Source organism: Camelina sativa, chromosome 2, assembly GCF_030686135.1.
Source record: "Camelina sativa cultivar CO46 ecotype springtype chromosome 2, ASM3068613v1".
NCBI classification, from domain to species: domain Eukaryota; kingdom Viridiplantae; phylum Streptophyta; class Magnoliopsida; order Brassicales; family Brassicaceae; genus Camelina; species Camelina sativa.
The window spans coordinates 27,448,195-27,455,643 of record NC_141881.1 but is presented as its reverse complement, the minus strand read 5'-3'; the positions used below and the strand labels follow the sequence as shown (position 1 = coordinate 27,455,643).

General features: G+C 32.0%; 1 long non-coding RNA gene across 8 annotated transcripts; it reads left to right on the top strand.

Annotated features, from left to right (window-relative positions):
* Positions 1-498: 498 nt before the first annotated feature.
* On the top strand, positions 499-4,573 carry LOC104736593 (uncharacterized). 8 transcript variants are annotated; one of them, XR_015584010.1, is made up of 7 exons: positions 499-1,723; positions 1,825-2,034; positions 2,271-2,411; positions 2,536-2,625; positions 2,809-2,853; positions 2,939-3,030; positions 4,064-4,573. It is a non-coding gene; the product is annotated as an uncharacterized LOC104736593 (long non-coding RNA). The 8 variants fall into 8 exon arrangements; XR_015584007.1 differs by lacking the exon at positions 4,064-4,573 and adding an exon at positions 3,439-3,592 and having other exon boundaries at positions 756-1,723; XR_015584013.1 differs by having other exon boundaries at positions 1,478-1,723; positions 2,536-2,708.
* The last annotated feature ends 2,876 nt before the right edge of the window (positions 4,574-7,449 follow it).

Here is a 7,449-nt window from a genome sequence, read left to right as displayed (position 1 = left end):
ATTTCTCTGATTCAGGACCCACATAAGTTTTAAATTACACTAATGCTATACATAAGTTTATAATGATTTAATATATTTTTATAACATTGCAGACTTTGCAGTTAGAATACATTGAACTTGCCTGCTTATTAGAAACAAATTACCATCGTGACATTAAATTCCAATTGATCCTATATATATATATATAGTTCATCTAATATATTTACGTTATATAAGATATAATTATTAAGACGCTTCACTCGTATATATATACGTTTATCATTCTGAATTAGTGTGGGAGAAGTCATTTATACTAGTTATAGACACAATAATAATATGACCGAGTGAGTGGGGTGGGCATGATTTTTTATTAGACACAATAATATTAGAAAAAATTATAATAAATAGAAGTCTTCATTTTACGGTCTGCATGCCTCGCTCACTTGTCGATTTTGGAGGTGAGGAGGTCTCGTCGCTCTTTGTTATATATCAAGCGCACACGGTACACAAATATCAAACATACACTCTTATCAAGATCTCCATTTCAATTTCTTTGCTCCTTAGTTATATACATCAAACATATGTACAATAATACAAACACGGTCACATACACGTATACCTCAATATATGTATCGACATCTTGTTGTTGTTTCTGAAATCATAGTGGTCATTATTTTTTCTTTTACTATTACTCTCTCTTTTCCTGTTTCTCTCCCTGTTTGTGATAAGACGGCAACGATATCTTAGCCATGCAACAACAACCCGAGAGTCTCCTACACTACAAGAAAACATGGATTTTACGACTACAATTGGCGACTATATATGTAGTCGTCATTTTTGGCGACTAAGTAGTGACTATTTAGCGACTATTTTACGACTACAAATATTTGGTCATATATTAGTCATTTTTTAACGACTGCATATGTTAGTCGCTAGTTTAGTCGTAATTTAGCGACTATTTTATGACTATATTGCACACCAAAATATGTAGTTGCTAAATAGTCACCAATTTAGCGACTAATATGCGACTTATAGTAAACGGTCGCTAAGAAGTCGCATATCAGTCGCTATTTAAGAAAATCATAATTTTCAAAATTTAATCCCAAACCATTAACCAAACCCCAAGACCTAAATCATAAACTCTAAATCTTAGAAATTAATTCATAATTCATAAATTCAAAACTTAACCCCAAATCATAAACCTATACACCAAACCCTGTACTTTAAACCCTATATCTTAAATTTTAAACTTTTATAATGTATAGTATATAGAAATTAAATTATAAACCATTTAACCAAAATATAACCATTATGTGTATAAAATTAAATCTAATCTAAAACTATTTAGTGTATATATATAATTTAATACTTCCAAAAACTATTTACTTATAAAATTTATTAAATTAGTCATTGTAAAATCTGAAACTAATTGTTGATAAAAAAAAAACATAAAACTATATCATTTAGTCTGGGCTTTGAGAGGCTTTTGTACCACTTTGGATTTTGATATGAATTGAAAATTGGCCAACAAAAAAAAGAAATAAAAATCAACAAACAAAGAAACCTTCACCAACCTGTGCCTCTATTCCTCACACTACACTTAGAAAAAAAAAATCATCATCACTCTCGAAACTCTTTCGGAGAAACTCTCACTCTCATTTCTTCGAATCGCGATGACTCTGTCCGGCCAAACCTCCGACCGTATCTCCAGATCTAGAAGGGAAACTGGTTTCCGTGGGAGAAGGTTAGTTTGTTCTATCTCTATTTCCCCCTTTAAATCTGATTTTGGGATTAGGGTTTCTGGTCTACGTTTGTAATGACCTTAATCTTCGAATTGGTTTGAAGACGACATATAAGAAGCAGAAGCTGAGAGGTGAAGCGGAGGAAGACGGCATAGAAGACGAAAAAGCTAAGCCGTGGATTTATCGACGAAATTAGAAGTTGGGATCTCAAAACCGGGAAAGATCTGCTTCGATTCAAGTCGTGTGCTTCTCCGGCGCACAGCCGAAAACTTGGGTCGACTAAAGAATCAATTTTTCTATCAAGCAACAATGGGTCAAGTTCTCTTTTGCTCTCACACCTATCCTCTCCGACGTTCTTGAAGGCTTAGTAGTTGCTTTCATTTGTTATCCCTTTTTTTTTTTTTTTTTCTTGTTCCGCTGTAGGAGCATAGATTTTCACTTTGATTCTGCTGAAAACGAGTTTGATTTATCTGCTTGATATCGGTAGCCAATGCTGATGTGATCCACTTAGTTGCCTTTTCGCGTTTCTCATCCCCTGTGTGATTGCAGATGAGGGAGGATAAGAAGTAGAAGAATGATGAAGGAGAAGTGAGGGAAGGAGTAGCGCATCAATAGCTTTGTTGCCACGCGGGTATATCTCTTGTCATTTCTTTCAAATGTCTAGCTCCATCTGTTTTGGTCTCCATGGAGGTGGGTTTCTTTTCTTTCAAAAATCCTGGAACTGCTTTGTTATTTCATCTTTTCAGAATTCTTGAGTACTTATGTGCAAAATTGTTTTGTTTTTTTTTTGCTTTCTTTGGTGGGTTTCTCTCAGATCAAGTGTCAGCTGTTTTGGTTGAGTCTTGTGGCTTAAAGAACTTAAGGCTCAACTCGGCTCTCCTCAGTGTCACCAAAGTCACCGAAGGTACTCAAACTAAGCTCTCTAAAAGCATATCACTTCTTTCACAGAGTCACCTCAGTTTTGGTGATTTTATATGATAAAATCTGGTATGTGTGTGTGTTGGTGTTTGTGTTTGTGTCTTTGAAGCTTATGGTTTGAACATGTGATTTTTGTTTACTATATTATTTTGTTGTTTGTGATCAATAGACTGGATTTGGAGAAGCTTGAAAGCGGTTGGCTGGAAGAAGATAGGTAAAACCCTTATGTTTATTTTATTACTCTTGTATTACTCTTCAATTCTTTGAAGTCACATTGTTGCATGCGTAAACCATCTTAGGTCGAAGATGATGTTTGGCTTACAGAGAAAGCCACAGCCAAGCACACTCTTAGACAGAGCTCATGATGTACAACTTTATTTCAGAGCGTAAGGTAAACTTTCATTGGTTAAGACATTTTCTTATCCTATTGTATCTTTCGCTATTAAGGTACAATATATATACTTTGCTACTTATTGTTGTGAGACTTTTATTAAATCTGTCAAAGAGTCATTTGTTTAGAAGCCTCTGTTGTAATTTTTGTGAGGCTTTTTGTTGAATTTGTCAAGAGTTATTTGGTAATACCGATCTCTAGACACCTGTTTTATATGCACTCTTTAACTTGAGTCACCATTGTCGATCTTCTTACTCACACTCACGTTTTTAAGCTAGAAGACATGTTAGTTATAGTGAATTGCTTGTCCCGATTGTTTCTCATTTCTAGTCTCGATTTTGAAATTGTGTTATATTGATAATGGGAAATGAGTCCCCATGATACATTTTTTGTTTGTTTGTTCTGAAGAAATGAGTTGCTCTTGGAACATTAATGGGAACTACCTAGGCTTTAATGATGGAATACAAAGCAATTGAGAATGTGCTACAAACCATTTATTATGTAGTTTTTCATCTATTCTTATTTTTAGTTATGATTTTTAATTTTATTTTGTAATACAATTTTTTTGTAATCATGGTTTATAATAATAAATATAGTACTCAAAAAATAATGTTTTAAAACATTATTCATAATTTAAATATATTTAAAACAATTAATAAAATATATGTAATTTGTATAAATACTGTATAAATACTGTATAAATACAATAATGTATAAATACTTGAATACAACTATAGTCAGTAATTAGTCGTTAATTAGTCACTAAATTTGGTGACTACATTATGACTATTTTGCGTTGTCGTAAAATAGTCGTAACGTGGTCGCTAAATTTAGTGACTATATTATGACTAAATTTACGACTACGCAAAATAGTCGTAATGTAGTCGCTATTTGGCGACTAATTTTACGACTATTTATTTTAGCGACTCTCGATTTACGACTACTAGTTTTAGTCGCTATTTAGTCGTAACACACCGTTTAGCGACTAAATAGTGACTAATAGTGCAGTCGCTATTTGCCTGTTTTCTTGTAGTGCTAGTTCCATCAAAACCCGACTCTCCTGGTTCATCATTATCTCTCCCTCATCAAGAAAATCAATCTAAAAGACTACGAAACCAACAACAAGATCAAGAACATGAGGAAGAACAAGAAAAGCTCCAAGATGGACCGAGAGGTAAACGAAAATGGGTATGTGTTGATGGAGCTTCTCGTGTAGAGATCCCAGAGACGCCGAGGATCTCGAATAGCGTGTGTTGTTGTCCTCCTCGGCCGCCGAGAAAGCCCAAAGCTACTCCGGCGATGAAGAGGAGAGCCATGTGGGTAAAGAGATCGGTAGTTTTCTTAGATGTAGCTAGAGAGGTCGAATCCATGTTTCCTCCGTCTATTCTTCAAGACTTTGGTAAAAAGATTAAGAAAGCTAGATCTTAATCGCTATACGGTTAATTTATCTGTATAAGCTTGAATTTTTTTTTTGTGTTACTTATAATTTTATACGCTATCATTGTGTTTATATTTTATAAAGGCAAAACCAACGTTTAGGCAACTGGTGTGATATTGATGTGATTATCTGAAATCAATAGTTAAGAATTAAACAAAACTTTGCTGTTTTTATGAAACTAATATGAAATCAAATTCCGTTTGTTTTTGAAATAATTTTGGTAAGAATATTGAGAGAGCTAGATCGTGATCCATGTTCGATACGCTAATACACATATAACTCAAAATACATGGTATGAGAAGTGTATTGTTCATTTAACTTTTGCATATAAGTCAAATAATTTTTAAGTGTATAATATACCCACAATTACTAAAAGAAAGAGAGAAATAAACTATAAAACTTATAAATAACAATTAATATCGAACAGAAGAAGTAAGATGTATGGTATGTCTCTTCGCGTTATCTACTTAAAAAAGAAATAATAATAATAATAATAATAATTGGAGGATCCTAAGTTAAAAATGTCCACAAAACCCATGGATATGGTTAATCTATCTCAATCAAGAAGTTGACTTTTTGAATGTCTTGGGGTTTAGGGAACTTTAAGATTGAATCTTGAATTTTCCAGTGTATTTGACTTTTGTCCCCCCACAAAAGCAAACATGCGTTCGTGTTTGATCATCCCCACACATCCTATTATTCTTACCAAAATATTCCCCTCTCGAGGTAAATCATACTATTCATTGTTTAATGATATTACTTTATATCTATAAATCGCACTTGATATATACATTCAACATAAAGTAATGTAAATTTTCAAGTTGCTACCAAATTTTAGTCTAGTCAAACTACGGTAATTTCAATGAAAAATGAATACTTCAAAACCAATAATTCAAAGAACTCCAAACCAATTCAGTAAAAATTCCTAATGCACAATATCTATATATACATTTTTGGAGACATTTAACAAATAAATCCTGAAGTTAGAACTTATTTACAGAGTATGCCATTAATATTAACTAATTAATTTAATAAACAAATTAATTCTACCTGTATTCAATTTTTTTTATAGAAATTAAGTGTTATAAAAGGTAACAAACATAATTGCAAATATATACAGATTTTATTTCCTTATCTTTATAAGAAGGTGAATAAAATATTGATTTGATAAAAAATGACTTTTAACCTCACATACTATATTTTACTTTTACAGGTTTCGTACGATGAGTTTTTGCGGATTAAAAATCTTTGAACATATTGCATAATCCGCCTAGCATGGCGGGTTTGAACTATAGAACCAACACTAAAACTATTAGTTTATTTCATATGCTATAGATTTGTAGTCATAGTTTGGAAAATTAACTTATAAATTATTTAGTATATAAATTACAAAATATTACACATACTACAACACATTCTTAATATTACAAAAAAAAAAAATTATATACATATAAAAATATACACTAATATACCATATAGACATATACCTCTGTTAAATTATAGAAAACAAAACTAAGTGTTTTAAAATTTTATATTCTATCTAATAACAAATTTCATGTAATTAGGTTCTAAACTGTATAAAACTTAAGAAGAAGAAAAATGTTCTAAACAAAATTATAAATTAATTAGATAAAAGTTAATTAATTGGGAATTTGAAAACTAAATAAATTAAAAATTATTATTTAAAATATAATAATTTATAATTTAGTCACGCGGTGTACTGCGGGTAAAAACCTAGTATATATATATAGGTGTTATAGCAAACTAGCATAACGAATTTCCAAAATATAAATATGATCATTGTTACGCAATACTCTGCCTTCTTTCACTTTGCGAGATGAAACACACATGTGGAACCACATAAAGTATAAGGGATGCAAACCTTTTAACAAAAAATAAAGTATAAGGGATGCAAGGATCATGATGCTGAAACGTTTAGAAAAAAAAAGAAAAAAAAAACTGTATATTACAATCATATCCCAACCATCAAAAGATTTGTACGTGAAAACACTCGACATTGTTCGGCATGTGTAACATTGGAGCCAATTCTTCACTGAGTTTGGATTGTTGCAGCCTTGAGTGTAAATGGTCTTCTGTGAAAAAAGTGTTGTTTCTTTAAGGAAGTTTAGACTACGTTTATTGAAGAAAATCACATTTTCTCATAACTGGATATTGGGTCAGAATCTATAGGAAATATGCATGCTTCACACGGTCACACCGAGTGCTTAATCTTATCAAGAATGGTGTCGTCCTTGTGGAGCCTTAATATATGGTACTCTCTAAACATTCTTTTTTTTCGATTCTTTTTGTTTTCGTTTGTTTATTCCTAAACCCATTCACTTTTCTTAAATGGGCGTGGGCCTATCTGTTCTAAACTCGTAAAAATACACGTAAAACGGCGTCGTCTAGAAAAACCAAAATCACCTTAAGAAAGTTTTCAGACTGACGTTGTTTATGAATTGTGACAGTAAGCAAGCAAGCAAGCAAGCAAACCAAACATATATACTTCACTGAGAAGAGTTAACACTAAGCGAATGATGTGATATCTCTTTGCTCCTTTCCAAAATCGTGTTAATTAAGAAAGAAGACTTAGAAGATCATGCTTATCTTTGGATCGAGCCCTTTTGCAATGGCCAAATAAGTTATTCCAACTGAATCTAGACGAAATCACAAAACTACAATTGTTTAATTAGTTACGTTGTCTTTTCAATCTTCATACACAGAACCCACCATAAGTATAAAAACAATTAACTATAAATTAACTAGTGATGGCAGTTCAACACATCAACTGGTTATATTATTTTGTTTGTCGGCGACAAGTGGTGATCTTCAAAACTATGTAAAATAATGCATATATATCTAAATTCGATTTTCACTGACTACTTCAGTTAATATGTCACACATCGCATATTAATTTACTTTAAACGAGATTACAGCTTAGAGGATATAGAGTGAAGACCTCAAGGTCTTCAACGTACGTA